The 14,981-nt window shown below is 36.9% G+C and overlaps 1 protein-coding gene across 6 annotated transcripts in view; it reads right to left on the reverse strand.

The window, feature by feature from the left end:
• Positions 1-14,981, reverse strand: part of SLX4IP (SLX4 interacting protein) — a 101,500-nt gene that overhangs the window by 81,099 nt on the left and 5,420 nt on the right. Inside the window, exon 1 of one of the 6 annotated variants that reach the window (XM_068186078.1) lies at positions 1,551-1,692. The exons of 4 other annotated variants lie outside the window; for them this stretch is intronic. The gene's annotated coding sequence lies outside the window, so the exon portion shown is untranslated. Of the gene's footprint in view, positions 1-1,550; positions 1,693-14,981 lie in introns of those variants that run through there. One more of the 6 variants, XM_068186076.1, reaches the window with a different exon arrangement.

Here is a 14,981-nt window from a genome sequence, read left to right on the forward strand (position 1 = left end):
ACTGACAGATCATATTACAGCGCAAAAAGTTTCTTTCCTTCCTGGTACAATCCTGACCTGTACCCAATCTACTGGAAATCCACTGTGTTCAAGAGACCAGGCTGACAAGGAGAAAGGCCTCTTTTTACACAGCAGTAACATTTCTGATGGAACCTAAGTAATGCCTAGCAGAAGTCAGGAATTTTATATTAAAATATTTGTAGCTACTGCTACTATATTAAAATATTTGTCTGCTGACATCAGATGCTACAAATATAATGTGATTTTACTAGTTACAAAAACAAGCCTGTCATACAATTTTAAGTGTGAAAACCACAGGAGTGAATCCAAAGGATGAAGCCTCACATGCTGCAAAAATCACCTACCAAAGACAGGACTGTGCCAACTAAGGAACTTTAACAATACCTGCAGAGCTAGAACAGGTATGGCTGAGATTTCACTTCCTACAAGTCTGCATCTTTTTTAAGAGCCACATAGAAAAGTGTACCCTGGATAAATTACCTTTAAAAACCTACATTTTGTCACCATTAATTTCAACAGGGGAAAAAAACAAACCAAAAAACCACACCTGCTTTACAGATTGAGAGGGAATTACCCTTTGGAAAGCAACAGCTCATTTTTTAACTTTAAAAATTGATAGTATGCTAGCTGCACAACTGTCTTTGGTAAAAGGAATGAAGGAACAGAGATGACAGCACATGACAGATTACAGCTCCTGGATGTCAAGAACCACAGGAACAAGTGATCACACCATCCATTTAATCTGATTCACATTAATAAGCGCAAGACAAAAAGAAGAAGAAAAAAAATACTTGACTTTAGGATCTCCAAGAACACTATTAAGCTTTGTTTTAGTCACCTGTGGCCATATATTTATATCTTTGCATTATTTTTTGCTCAAATTGAGTAACCAAGTTCCACTCAGGGCTTTTTAAAAAGATGGAAAGACAAGCATTTGTATACAGCAAAGGCAGCAAAACCACATGTTATTCAACAGTGCCTAAGATCTACTGGGATGCTAAGGGACACAGATAAATGAAGATGAAATATTTCCTTATTTGCCTGATATGAAGAATGAACTAGTGATCTGCAGTAATGTAATTAACATCAAAGAGAACAATAGAGATCAGGGTGTGTAAACATTTTAATTCATTATTATTAATGATTACAACATGGTAGGAGTGCTAGATGCTCCAAATCTTGCTGTCTATAAAGTTTTTCAATATGCCCTTCAACCTCCCTTCATCAGGTCTTCAGAGAAACACTGAAGAATAGCAACAACCCACAACAAAACTTCAATTTTATCAACCAAGTATTTCTCCAAAAATTCAGGTAAATGTACAGGTGTTTAAAAGCAGTCATGAGAAATTCACCCTTTTTGTATGAAATATTTTATATAACTGTATGAAAATGGGCAGAGTGAAGCAGTGCTATAATAAAACACAATCACAATATGCTACAGAACGACTTCCAGAAAGGCCAAGGACACCAGGCGTGCTCCTTGATGACTGCAAGTACACTTATGAAGTTAAACGGTCTCTGAATACGACCTTGGAAAGGGCAGGTGGAAAACTGATTAAGGAAAATCTGCCATCTGGTGACACATTGACTCCCACAGGGAAACAGGCAGGATTGGAAGCCCACAGACATCTCCCCTGACCGGATCAATACAATTAATGTGCAGTAAACCATCAGCCTTTCTTTGGAAAGGGATAAAACATTGTGCCACTCTGTGACACCTCAGGGCCTTAGGTTCTCCTTCCAGGGTGCAAAGGGGAGCATGAAACATAAAACAGACAACTGTGCCCATCATCCCTCAGAATTTACACCTTCCGACATCTGGATATTCCTGATCTCCTCCCTGCTCCAAGTGGCTGAAAACAGTTTTTCAACCAATTAATCTTGCCACTCGAGGTTTTTCATCAGTCTGAGTATCATTTACTACTCCTAATGCTCATCTCAGTATCAAGCCACTATGAATTCCTGTTTTACTTCTGCTGCTCCATACTTTGTCTTGTTTCCAACCTTCTCTACACCTTTAGTCCAGTTCTCAGCTTGACACTGCCTGCACATCCCTGTTCCAGCACTGACATCCACCATCCATTTTCCCCTCATTCCTGCTCCACTGCTCTCCGATCATCAGTCTGTGTTCCTCACACAAACTACTGAATATCCCTGTAGCCCATTCCCATGCCAACTACCCCCAGGCTCTGCTACATAAATAACAAGGATCTTCAGCAGGTTTTTTGCTTTTTGTTGTTTTATTTTTATTTTGTTTAAATAAATCATCCCACCCTTTCTCTTCCTTACTTTCAAACTGGAGAGGCTCAATCTTCCCCCTTCTCATAACCAGTGCAACAGGGGCCACCAAGACCACAGGAGATTCCCCGTCAGTAGAGGGTTTTCCTAAACGAAAAGTGAATCTAAAATCTGATTTTCCCAGAGGTGTATAACTTGGTGAGGAGAGATCCAAACCAAGGGCAAAGGGCTCATCATAAAACCCCATTTAAAATTACTACTGCTCCTTAAAGCCTGGGATTTGTTACCATGCAAAATACTTGGATACAGAGCTGGCAGCTATGACCAAAATAACACCTTTGCAGGGGAAAAAAACAAGTAAAAAACTCAACTATTTCACTAAACAAATTCTTGGCTGGAAATTAGTAATTTAAGTTATTACATTAATATTTAATGCTTAAAATCTTGGAAAACAAAACTGCTGTCAAGAATTTAGTTTTAACTAACTGATAGAGATTATTTTGCTGCCTCATTTTATAAGTTATATTTATCATTTTTTCATCAGAGGAAATGAAACTGGACCAGATAGCAGAACAGGAATGATGAAACACATCTATTCTCTTTGTTAATATGCTGTTTAGGAGAACAGTATCTTAGGGTTTTACTGGGCAAAAGATTAATTCAAATTTTAACAGAACATCTGGTTTGAGTGGTGCTTAGAAATGGCACCAGAATTTAAGCAGCAGACAGCATTTAAGTATTAAAATAAAAAGATAGTGATCTACAAACTGAAAATTTTCCTAATCACCTTCAGTAATATTGACACATTTATTAAATACTTTATAATAGTGACTTTAAAAATGCAGGTTTGCCTTTTAAGAGTTTCATATAAACCTTATTCTGTCAGCTGACTATCCCTAAAACTGGACTCCCCCAACAATTTCCCTTATCCATATTACAGTATATGCATTTTGAGATTTCTAAAGTCAGTCTTATGGATTGATGTGCCATTATTTATATATCTTATGTAAAATACTCTTAGAAAAACAAACATGTCAGAATTGTACAATGTCATAGAAAAAGCTCAGGTGAAATATTTTAACCAAGTGCCCCTAAGATCACAGACTTAATTAATGGCAATCTTCTGAGGAGCAGTGATAAGTTTAACTGATTTTACAGCCTACTTCTAACTAAACAAAAATATTGTTACCAAAGTTCTGCACATTTGTCTGATATGTTTGGGAGTTTGCTCTTTTTGTTACTTGCAAAACCACAAAAATACACTGAAACTAAATTCATAAACATGTTAATAAATTATCTTTGAGAACAGAGATAAAGGCACTACATAAACCCAAATATTTATTACTTGAACAGATATGTTGTCCATTAAAATGCTTTTATGCCTTTTTACTCTTAATTAGCTCCATATATACATATCCATATGAAGAACTTGTCTATCAGAACTCGTAATGCTCAGTTCTTTGTGATGAAAATGATACGGCACTTAGATACCACTGCACATGACCACTGCACTTGCAGTTCCTGATGGTAAGAAGAATGCTGAAAATATGCATTAATTACACAAAAATAAGCAAAACAAAAATTGCCAGCTATGCTGAAGCTATGCCAGGTCTCACAATAACTGAGGCTGAAAGAGATGTACATTCCTGTCCCTATAGCTAAATTCCTGTCAAACAGTAGCTGCAGAAGGTTATTTAATGTATTGTACCTGTGCCTACCAGTATCAAACAGGTATAAGTATAATACTTATGAAAATTATTGCTCCAATGGCCCTTTGAAGGTCCCAAAGCCAGCTGGGGGAAAAAAAAGTCCTTTGTTTTACTAAAACCACAGTGATGATGCAAAATAACTCTTTGATCTATCATATATTTGAAAGCACTAAGCTAAATGCAGACAGTAATTGCTGACAAATCCCAGTAGTAAACAAACCAGTCTCACGTTTTACATATTATCAAGAGGCTACAGAATTAATGGTTACAGCCAAAGAAATGTTGACACAGTTGCAGATTAAGCCTTAACATGCTGATCATGTTAAAAATACTGCACAAGAAATATTTTTCCACTTTGTAAAAAGCCAGACTGTTTACATGCGTAAGTGGCTGGAGATCTTGTTGTCTGTGTGTGGTCTTAACATCTCAGTATCATAACCATGAATCTAAAGAGAAGCAGCATGAAATAACCTATTATGCTTACAATCAATGCCAGACTGCAAATATTAGAAGCACTGAGATTTGAGTTTCTGAAAATGAGCATTACAACATACATGTACCTACATACAAAGTTTTTACTTCCTTTTCTACAAGAAATTAATTTAAAAAAAAAGAAACAAAGCTTTTCTATAAGTAATCAGAGGACTCATATTTCACAAAAATGAAGTTTTCTTCCCTTTACATTGCTTAGAAAGGAAAATAAAATCAAGAAATTAAAAATAACAAACATCATCATTGCTAAAAGCCAAGACATTCTGAACTATGGTAATTTCACTTCTATTGTTTTATCACATGAAATGTATTAAATTACTCTAATTTGTATACAATTAGGAGCTAGGAGCTCTAGTTCCTAATTGTCTTAAATGTCTAATCTGCTGATTCTTAGCTGATTTTTGCTACAAATTGCTGCTACTAATTTATTTAGGAATCACTGGAAAAATCTCCTGCAACATTTTTTTTTTCTTTTTAATAAAAAGCAAAGCCTTTCAGAGGAAAGAGAACACTGTGAAATCATTAGGACCCGTACTACGGGGAAACCAATTACTAGCTTTACCATTAACATACAACTAAGGACTGCAAACAGGTAAAGGGCATCGAACTGCCCCACCTTCCCACTCCTTATGTCTAGCAATCAAACATGCAACTTTAAAAGGCAAGTATGCAGAATAAACAAAATATATTTACTTCAGTCACTCAGTGCAATAACTCTCAGTATTTTTCACATTGATTGACACTTCCTACCACAGCCAGAAACAGAAAGCAGAGGCCCTCATCCTTCCAGTCTTTATCTGTGAACCTCACTACCCATGGCTGAAATTCCTAAGAGTTCAATAAATAAAATAAAATTAAAAAAAAAAGGATTAAAAGTACAAGGTTGTACCAAGAATGCATCTGTCCAAAGGTTTGAGACAGATTTCTGCTCCTACTGTTCATCTGCATATGTGGGAAGGTGAAGGGGGAAGGAGAAATAATTTTGAGTTTTCCCCTTGCTTACACCCTATTGATAATTTAATACATGCACAGAAAGTAAAGTTCTTTAAAACAGTTTCTTCTCTAAAATTACAGGATTAATGTTAGAAGACAAAAAAATCAGGAGCATAATAACAGAATTAACACTGTGGGATCACTCTAATTCCATTTGGGGGACACATCCCTCATGAGGCAGAGTTTCTGTTCCATAAGCATTTAAGAAAAATAAACATGTCACCAACAGTCTTTCAAAGTACACTTCCCAAATTAGAGAAGCGATCGAGGAGCCAATAGAAAAGAAATATGTATGAAGGGTAATTCACTGCAAACACAAACTGTAAATGACCCTTGGAAGGGGTCCTTCTGAGCTTCCTGGAGGAAGCAGCGTGGCTCTGTAACCAGGCGGAACGGCAGTGCACTATCCCCACTGCCCACTCCTCGGAGGAGGGGGGTCCTTGGCTCATGTGTCCCAGGGAGGGAGATCCAAGCAGCGCTATGGGATTTCCACAACTCTACTGGCTGTCAGCCTGCCTCCTGGAGCCTGGCTGCTGGAACCCGTATTTTTTGGTAAATAAAGCATTATGCTGCACATTTCTTCAGTGTGGAATTATTTGTAAATATTCAGCTTTTGCACTAGTCCAGAAATATTAATAGATTGGTTGAAGACAGATGCAAACAACAAAGGAAGGCCTGAGAATTTATTTTGTTCAATGCCAGACTGCAAAACCTTCCTGTGGAAGTCACAGAGGGAAACTCCAGAACACACAAGCATTCAGTGCAAGACTGCCTTTTTCTTCAGGTAGCAAAGTATTCATTCCAATCCCATCACCTGTTCATGTGTTCCTCAGGAAGTTAATGGCAATTTTTTACATTTTTATGCTTATTATCTGCATTTATCTGCAATTTAAAAAGTCATACAGACTCCCCTGCAATTCAACAGCAGTTGTACAGGTGACACTTAATGCCACAGTTGCTCCCAGCCCATAGGACAGACCTGACACAACCTGTTCCCTGACCCTGCCCTCACAGAAGGGAATTTGTTTTCACTCTGTGGAAAAAACTGGAATTCTCACCCTAAATACACAGGAACCTCCATCACACAGCTCACAAGAAAACTACAAAGCCTTGCTGCTTTTCACCACACTAGTAAGGTAATAGGTAGCACAGGATTTAAACTGAATTCTGTTTCAACAGATTTGGACTAACATCTAACTATTTAAACATTTAAACAAGTAGCATATGGACACTTTGAGGACATCCAACGCATTACTGAGAACACAAGGAAACTAATCTAAACATCTTGAGGGTCACTGAACTGACTTGAAGATGGTCAAATGAGAGAAATGAGCAAGCCACTTGTTGATCAGGGCCTAAGCACCAAATCTGTGTGGCAGTCCAAAGAGAAAGAAGGGGTATTCAAAACCAAGTACTAATATGATGGCAGCCAGCAGCAGCAGAGATAATTTGGATTTGGGCAGTACTACAGAGTAGATGCTCTTGGTGAACGAGCTTACCTTCTTAAGTACCATTACCCTGCCTTTTCTGAAACTACCATTTGTATCAAGTTGAAGTCACCAGTATCTCTGTAGATAAAATTTTTGAAGTATTCTCTCCTAAACTAGTTTTATATTTGTAGTCCACAGTGAAGATCAAATATTCTATTAGATTTTAAGAATCTGTGATCATCACTGGTACTCCTACCACTTTGTAACAGCTCAAATACGCTAGCCTACTTACAAATCCGGAAATTATATTTTGCCAGCTTCATTGTCTCTGCTTGGAGTGTGAACGCTGCCTCTTAATGGTACATAAAAACCAATTACCTCACCTTGTCAGAGCACTGAAATACTGTGCTTGCACAAGATAAAGAAAGGCAGGTTCTAGCAATACCGAAGTATCATTTCACTTCTGAACTTACAATATTTTTAATTGTATTCTTCATCACTGGATTTTTCCTTCCCAAAATCTGTATCATAGTTCAAATAGGAATTTACAAAACCAGATTAAATCCCAACAGTTCCTACATGCTTAATAATGTAGGCCTCTCCAAAATAGCAACAACAAATGAACCATTTCTAATAACCCCTACAGAAAATGGCTTCAAATTAGCAAAGAGTTTTCTGAACTATGTAGAATATGCAAAGCATCTGTAATTAAATCTCTTTCCAGTTCATAATCAAAAAGTACCCCTAGTTGTATCCTCCAAATATTCTACAAATCAAAATTCCTGACAATTATCAGGGTGAAGGGATATAGACAAAGACACATTTTCCTTAACATTATTTTGTCCTTTGAGGTCATCTGTACACACCAACCCATTTCCACCAAACAATAAAAGCAAAATTAAATATTCAATTCAATTTAATGAAGCACATTAACAACACATCAACTGACATACAAACATTTAAAACTAGTAACAAATTCTATCAATTTTCGGAAGAAATCTATAAACCAATGCTGCTCTTTAATTCCACACATGGTAGCCAACGATTTAATCACTGCTTTCTGCTATTCAGCTATTTAATGTTATGCTTCAAACATTCTGTAGTCATTGTTTGAGATAAGAATATGTTGTTGTTTGATTGCTTTTTTAAATTATGGGATTAATTTTCAACTTTTGATGTGTCAGGCTTAATCCTATCATCCAAGTTGTTTGTAAATTCCCTGAACCATGGATTGTGACTGTGTCAGTTTAACACCCAGGCAAATGAGAACCAGAGACTTGCAGACAATACCACGGAGGGAATGAATAACTCTTTGTAGGTTTGTTTTCCACTGCTGAAGATTACCTTATTATGGCAGGGCAGCACACTCTTTCCCAGCTCAAATGACTCTCCTTCCTATTTTTATGCAATAGGAATGTCAAAATAAAGAAGGGAAAGTTACATTCTGCATGACCCTACTAACTGTCACATCCTAGGATCTTGGCATTGAACAGATCCTCTTTAATGGCCCAAGAGTTAGCTCTTTCCCAACTCTTAAGTTCAGCAAATATTTTCTGTTCAGATCTATACGTTGCTCTTCTCTCAGACTTTATCTGTATGATACAAAGCAGGATAAACCACAGCACTGTATATTTGGTCCATTATGAGTGCTATTAAATCACTGGGCTATTCAATGAACAAAGACACTCTGAGTTTACAACAGGAGAATATTGGCTCAAGCTTGAAAGACTGTATTTAACTATACCTTATATAAACTATTGTTTCACCAGCTGAGTGGTGTCAGATATGCCAGGCATCATACTAATCCTGGAAACTAAGCAGGGATGTGCAAAGAGGACCTTCCACACAGAACAGAGCTTAGTTTGGCTTAATTACCACATAACTTTTTAGAGTAAAATGAGGATAAAATTATTGAAGTAACTTTACAAACCTCAGTCATCAAAGATATGAAAATGCTGAGAAAATGTTCTGTGGCTATGACACATTTTCTTGGGCGGAAACCACTGTGCCATTCTTCCTTATCTCTGTTCCTACTCTCCCTTGAGACTAACAACTGACTATTCTTCAACCAGATGTTTTGATGCAACATTTTTACAGTGATTCTCCACTTGAATACTATCTCATAGTACACAGCAAGTTACACAAAAAAAGGAATAAAATCTCAGTTTTGCCAAAGCTTGGAGATTCAGGATGCGAGAGGATCTGTCTGTAAAACACAGCTATAGCAAAGACAGCAAAGAACCCCAGTGAAGGTCAAAGACAAAAAAGTACAAACCCAAGAAAGATGGCACTTGCCCTTAAGGCTTCATAAATGGACCCTACTTCCCTAGCGAAGTGTAAAGAACCAACAGGAAACACTCAAATCACAGCAGTGAAGATTTTGGTTCAAAATGTCAGCACATGATCTAGACCAAACTATTTTTTCCCACTTTCCCAAGTGAAAACCTTTCAGTTAGTTGCAAACATCGCTGTGTAATAAGACGGCAAAGTTGCCTCTCATCTAGGCTTCATTCAAAGCACTGCACTCTTTGAAGCAGGGAAATAAACAACAGGTGAGCTTCACACGCCAAGGGCCAAACACCACAGCCTGGCAAGAGCCACCTTCACTCACACATCTCTGAGTAAATGAACACATACAGATGACCTGACTTCTATGCCTTATTGAAAGGTGTTTATTCTTTCTGTCATTTGGCCAAGCAACATCACACAAAGGCAGAAGTAGATGGATTCTGTAAAAAACACCACCACACAACAGCAAAAGGGTCCCGATGCAGACACACTGTACTGGAGTTGTGTTCTGCAGTAAGAGTTCTCCTCTGTCAATCAAGAGACATCTTCACTCCATTCTGGGGCTTGTATTTCAAAGGGTTTTTAACGTTATTACTTAATTTCTTTATTAGATCTCCAACACTTAGCCTTTCCATTACAACATTGCTTGTGGTAATGAAAATGGTGGAGAGGTATTCAGGGAAAAAACAAACACCACCATGCAAACAAGCCCTAACTCTTCCATATGTAATTTGTTGACAAAGTTTGTATGACTGATATTAAAACAGCTGAGAAATCCATTTTATGTCTATCTTTTTTTTTTAATATCTGAAGCTAATTTTCAATTCTGATGAGATCATTCTTTTTTCAAACTAGTCAAGTTTTTGGCACAAAATAAACACATGATGTTCATCATCTAAGTTTAAAATGAATCAGTTGGAAAATAAATGGGAAAAAAACAAGCAGAAGTGAAGAAGTAACAAAGACAAATGTAGGAGTTTGCATGTTAAATTTTAAAGCATGAATTACTTAGCCAATATCTGTTTAAATTAGTCATTGTACCAAGTTTCAATCATACATGTTAGGAGTAATTTAATACGGTGACTTTCTTAAGCATTGTGTGTCAGAAATATTTCCAGTCAAAAGAGGGAAACTAGATAAGGACAAAAATCACCAAACTCCTGATCATTTAAGAATCAATGAGCCATCCCACACTACCCTACATTCAAATCCTTGTTGAGAACCTTTTTCTGCCTTATAACATAAAATCATCCACATGCAAGTCTAATGTAACAGGTTTCTTTCACATTTCTATTTTAATTCACCCATCCTTTCACAGTCCCTGGGGAATCACAAGTCAGCAACACAGAGGATTTAATTTTACTTCTTTCATACTGGAATTACAATCCATTTTTATTTTATTATTTGGCTGTATTACTTTTCCATATTTTTCGAACCTAACTTCCTCACACACTGACATTATATACAAACACAATACATTAAAAACACAGATAAACTGGACTGAGGAAGACCATTATGGAATAAATTAGTGTGTCCTTACAGCATGCTACCAATATACTCCTACAGGCTCTGATCCAAAACACATTGACTCCAGTGAGGTTTGGGTCAGATCCACTGCAAAAAGAACTTAATTCAATGGTGGTAAATGAAATCCAAAATGTATAATTTGATTAGAAATCACTTCAAGTAACACTCTGAAGAACGTTGGTGACTGCTTCACAGTTCATACAGATTTTAGTTCCTTAAACCATTATTAAAAGAAGTCTGGAATTCCAATTTTTTCCAACCACACTGTTGCACTTAATTTGGCAGCTGTCAACTGTTAGAAAATAACTGCAGCATCATCTCTTTTAGAAGAACTGGTGTGGGAAGTGAAACATTTCATGGGAGCTAAACTTTCTGGAGTCATGGTAATGAATCTGTTTTCATCAGGTGACCATGAGTCATCATTTTATCAGCAGTTTAAAGGGTTTTCACAACAGCTGAGCGTCATAGGTGCCTGTGCACAGCCATGACTGCAGCACAACAATGAAACAGGGGACCATGTGCTGTGGTACCATTATTTAAGGAAAAGTCTGGCTACTGACTCAAGAAAAATACTGCAAAGTCACGGCTGAGTAAACTCTGCAGGGAGCACAAAATGTCCCCAAACTGGAACACAAAATGTCCAGAAACAAAGCTTTTATTTGAGAATTGAAACTAAGCAATAAGTTTGCTATTAAAAATAGATGCCTTTTAAGGAAGTTATGAACTACATGGATGAAACATCAGGAAAGAATGAAAATGTGTTGTCAGTCACTCTTCTCCCATTTACTCCGCAGTCCTGTCAGAATACACTCTTAGATCAAATTTTCAGATAGCTCCCACATACTAGAATCCATCTACATTGTCCAAAGTAAGGAGAGGCTACATAAAAAATTACCAAAAAACATAATAAATTTTCATTTTCATACCATCAAGAGCAAAATCTGCATTTCTCCATCATGAAACTATTTGTACCAGGTAGTGCATGAAACATGGATCTGTTTACCTCCCAGCCTACTAACCTCCATCTGAACCCACTGGAAAGAATTGAAGAATGTCACCTACAGTGTAAGCTGAAGCCTCTCCCAGGACCTAAAGACACTTGGTGACCCCATGCAGCATCGCTGCTAAGCCCTTATGTTTTGCTGGACTCGGGGAGATTCAAGTCTGCTTCTAAGTTTCCCATCCTTTCCTCCTCCAGGGCTGGACTCTGGGGTCAAGCAGGCAGCACCATCAAGATCACCATGAAGCCGAACAGTGGAGGTGTAAAATCTGGCAGTGATGGTCAGAAATAAAGCACGTGGCAAGTATCATGGCACTTATATCTTTGAATTAATTAGATTTTAAAAAAAACCCCACACTTCTTAGTATGGTGGGTATTTAGAATCCCATAGCACTGCCACAGCAGTACAGTGCTCACAGTTAGCAAAAAACCTGATTTTCATGCACAAGTGGTTCTTTAAAAACTAAGCAGATTTGAATTACCAAAAGAAGTAATACAAGTTGAATGATCCTTTTATTCCTTATTTGAAGTGATCCCCGTGAAAGCAGTGTTTCCACTATTGTTGTTTATCCCTCTGGCTTCCTATTCCTTTCTCCTTCTGCTAACACTTTAATCTCTCAACTCTTCATCCACTCATCATTTCCCTAGGCTTGAAAATTAATCCTCTGAGGTCAGTGAGGAAACTTCCATTGACTCCAGGAGATTTAGAATTATATTGTACACTTAATTTTCCTCCCCCTTCTACCTCCCAACTTCCTCTTTTGTTTCTTCTGGAACTTATTTACTCATCACTTTAGCCATTCCATATCTAGTCCCATGAAATTGGGAATTTACTGGAGCATTAAGAAAGAGAGCTAAATAGATGTCCCTCCAGCCATTATTATTGTTTGCACTTCCTATTTTAAATCACATCCCCTCCTGCCCCTTTTTCATCATCTTCTTTAAGACTTCTAAGCCCTTTTAGACAAGTATCCTATTTTATCCATTTATACAGAAACAAATATGATAGCTGAGCGAAGTGGGATGCTACTTGACAATACCAATTTCAACCACCTGCATTTCCAGCTGTTCTGAGCAATACCACTTCAGGAATGCTCCATCTCTAGAAAACCACTATTTAATGGTTAACATAACCATTTCTTAATTTTTAAAGACCCAAACAGCAAATATAAGAACACACAATACATGTAAAACTCAACAACCCTCAATCTGTTTGGAGAACACCAGCACCTCAGCTTTAGATTTAGAATACTTTAAAAAATTATATTTAAATCACAGAAACCTAATCTTAGCATGTTTCTATTGAAACATTTAAGTACTCCAACCACAGGAATTTCACATACAAAATATCTTCATTTTGCAGTGAAGAGGAAATGAAATGAACATTAGAAATCCTGTATTTATTTGTTAATTTAACTAAATACTCTCTAAAAAAAGATTAATTCTCAAACCAGAACTCAGAATGCTAACATGCTCACAACTATGTACACAAAAAAGCAGCTGTAGAATCAGTCTCATAACTCTGAGCAGTCACAATAATATAAAAATTTACTTTAAATACAAACAGCAAGCAGTCCTTATCCTTGCTCTCCACTTGAGAGCACTACACTCATGTGTCTGTGGACTTAATATAGTATGTAAACTACATAAACACATCTGTTATCCTTTATCACTCACTATATGGGATCAGAGATAAATAAAAAAATCAGGTAAGAAAACCTACTTGTTTCCATTTTTTTTCCTCTCCAAACAACTCCCAAGAAGAAGAAAACACATCAATTTCTTACAAAAATATTATGGCTTAACTGTATATTTACAGGAATATTGATCAGCTAACTCAATGGACACTTTCACAGAAATGTGCACTTTTATCTGTCAAGCCCTCTGAGATGTCACCTATAAATCATCCAGATGGGCGCAACTGGTGGAGAAATTTTTGCCAATGTACTGTCACTGTATTACATTTCAACTGGTAGCTAAAAAAAGAAAACATTGCAAATATCAAAATTAATTCTCGTCTTATTATTCCACACCCAAGACAATCCACAGGTGTGTGAGCAGACCCTAAAATGACCCAGCCACAGCTGCAGCCCATACTGGGACACTGTCTGACAGGAACATGGCTTTCCACTTCCTTTTACCTGCTGTTCCAGCCTATAATCAATGTTCTTGCTACACACACTTTCTTTCATGGAGCACTGCTAAGGTTCAAAAGACAGATGTTAGGATGCCTTTGGTTGTAAGTCTTGATGATAATGTTACATTAAGATACATCAATGTAAAAAAAACAAAGAACACAAGCTGATCATACTACAATCCCATTGTCATTCTCCTGTCCAATCATATCCAGTATTTCCATCTTTGTTCCCAATATAAAACTAGAAGCTGTGCTTGCTGTTTCAAATGAACTTGCCACTTAAAGCAAGCAAAAATTTAGTAGGAAGGATCAAAAAAGTTACATATATGTCCAGCATGCAGTAATTTAGATTGGTAACAAGGGGCAAGAATGCTGAAAAATCAATTGCAGAGTGAGCTGAATGACCAGAAGGAATACTAAAACTACAATTATCTTAATCAAAGGCCTACAAATCTGAGACAGAACAGTGCTCCAAGTAGGAAACAGAGCAAAAAAAAAAAAAAAAAAAGCTTCCCTTTGAGCTGAGCTATTGAAATGTAGTAACAAGTTACTCTTCTGTCTTTGGCAAATGAACAAATTGCAGAAAACAGTAAATGAAATTTTTCTATTGCAGCCACAGAAATTACTAAATTTAGTTCTGCAGCTTGGCATGAATAAAGTCAATTTACACAATTCTGGAAGAGGAATTCTTTCTACTTTGTCCAAAGTTTTAAACAAGGCCCTAGTGATATTATTTTTGAAATCCATATAGAGTTCAAGATTTTGCTTTAAGCCTCACCAATTAAAGTTAAGATTTATTTCTCAGAACAGCAGTAAAATATTTTAGCAACACACAGAGAAAGATTAATTAAATTCATATGGTGGGGGTATTTTACCACGCACTGCTTATGAAATATCAATATAATATAGAAAACTGATGATCAAATTAGCTTGCATAAAATATTATCTATTGCAAATCACAAGAATGTATCATCCAGCCGCTCGATAGGTGAAGAATGTGTGTTTAGGACCTAAGTGCAGTTTCTGTATTAACATTTAAAGCTATTTTACTGCCCCAAGTAGTTTATTTTAATCTCTCTTAATGGCCCATAAAGCCAAGCTTAGGCTTGCTTCTCAAAAACAGACCAATTGCTCCCTCCACTGGA

This window comes from Anomalospiza imberbis, chromosome 3 (genome assembly GCF_031753505.1).
Source record: "Anomalospiza imberbis isolate Cuckoo-Finch-1a 21T00152 chromosome 3, ASM3175350v1, whole genome shotgun sequence".
In the NCBI taxonomy this organism is placed as follows: Eukaryota; Metazoa; Chordata; class Aves; order Passeriformes; family Viduidae; genus Anomalospiza; species Anomalospiza imberbis.